We start from the raw sequence: 1817 nt of genomic DNA, 5'->3' as shown, positions 1-1817 counted from the left end.
CGAATAAGGAAATGGAAATCAAATAAGGAAACGAAAATCCAATAAGGAAATAGAAACCCAATGAGGAAATAGAAACCCAATAAGAAAACAGAAACCCAATAAGGAAATAGAAACCGAAAAAGGAAATGAACATTGAAAAAGGAAAAAGAAACCGAATAAGGAAATGGAAATTGAATAAGGAAATGGAAATCGAATAAGGAAATGAAAATCCGATAAGGAAATAGAAACCGAATAAGGAAATAGAAACCGAAAAAGGAAATGAACATTGAAAAAGGAAAAAGAAACCGAATAAGGAAATGAAAATCGAATAAGGAAATGGAAATCGAATAAGGAAATAGAACTTGTATAAGGAAATGAAAATCGAATAGGAAAGAGAAAGCGAATAAGGAAACGAAAAAAAAAATTTGAAAAACTTTTTGAGGAAAAAAAAATTTGAGGAAAAAAAAACATTTGAGGAAAAAAAAAAATTTGAGGAAAAAAAATTTTGAGGAAAAAAAAATTTGAGGAAAAAAATTTTGAAAAAAAAAAATTCAGTTTGGACTTGTAATATTTTTCAAAATTTGAATATCGAAAAAGTTAATGGAAACCGAATAAGGAAATGAAAATCCAATAAGGAAATGAAAATCCAATAAGGAAATGGAAACTGAATAAGGAAATAGAAACCGAATAAGGAAAAAGAAACCGAATAAGGAAATGAAAATCCAATAAGGAAATGGAAACTGAATAAGGAAATAGAAACCGAAAAAGGAAATGAAGATTGAAAAAGGAAAAAGTAACCGAATTAGGAAATGGAAATCGAATAAGGAAATGGAAATCGAATAAGGAAACGAAAATCCAATAAGGAAATAGAAAACCAATAAGGAAATAGAAACCCAATATGGAAATAGAAACCGAATAAGGAAATGGAAATCGAATAAGGAAATGGAAATCGAATAAGGAAATGAAAATCCAATTAGGAAATAGAAACCGAATAAGGAAATAGAAACTGAAAAAGGAAATAAACATTGAAAAAGGAAAAAGAAACCGAATAAGGAAATGGAAATCGAATAAGGAAATAGAAACTGTATAAGGAAATGAAAACCGAATAAGGAAAAAGAAACCGAATAAGGAAACGAAAAAAAAATTTGAAAAACTTTTGGAGGAAAAAAGAATTTGAGGAAAAAAAAATTTGAGGAAAAAAAATTTGAGAAAAAAAATTTGAGGAAAAAAAATTTTGAGGAAAAAAAAATGTTGAGGAAAAAAAAATTTGAGGAAAAAAAAAAATTTGAGGAAAAAAAAATTTGAGGAAAAAAAAATTCTGAGGAAAAAAATTTTTGAAGGAAAACAAATTTTTAGTTTGGACTTGTAATATTTTTCAAAATTTGAATATCGAAAAAGGAAAAAGGAAAAAGGAACCAACTTGTGTCTGGTTCATGTTTCATGTTTTTATCTGTACAAATTGTTGATATTTGTTGAATTATGTAATTTACTAATAAACTATGTAAACTTGCTAGTGTTAAGTTTTGCAAAGCCATATATGAAGGATCAGAGACTCGGCTAGGATTCCGATATCTACTCTTCACACGGGCTGGGGTAAAATATGTTAAAGTTGACACTGCCAAAATACGGTACCGAAAATACACATTGTAAAAACCCCTCCGGCTACATATTTAACATACCTGCTATTTTAAAAATTGTTATAGTAATGTTTTATGTTTTCATTAAGCAATAAAATATATTCGTATATCCTGGGACTATCATACTATATATATAATATTACTTATTAGTATTTATATATAGTCCCAGGTATGAGCTACAAAAAATGCGGAATTCTCTCC

Source organism: Mytilus edulis, chromosome 10, assembly GCF_963676685.1.
Source record: "Mytilus edulis chromosome 10, xbMytEdul2.2, whole genome shotgun sequence".
Lineage (NCBI taxonomy): Eukaryota > Metazoa > Mollusca > Bivalvia > Mytilida > Mytilidae > Mytilus > Mytilus edulis.
The sequence above is the reverse complement of the archived record's forward strand: the minus strand, read 5'-3'. Positions refer to the sequence as shown.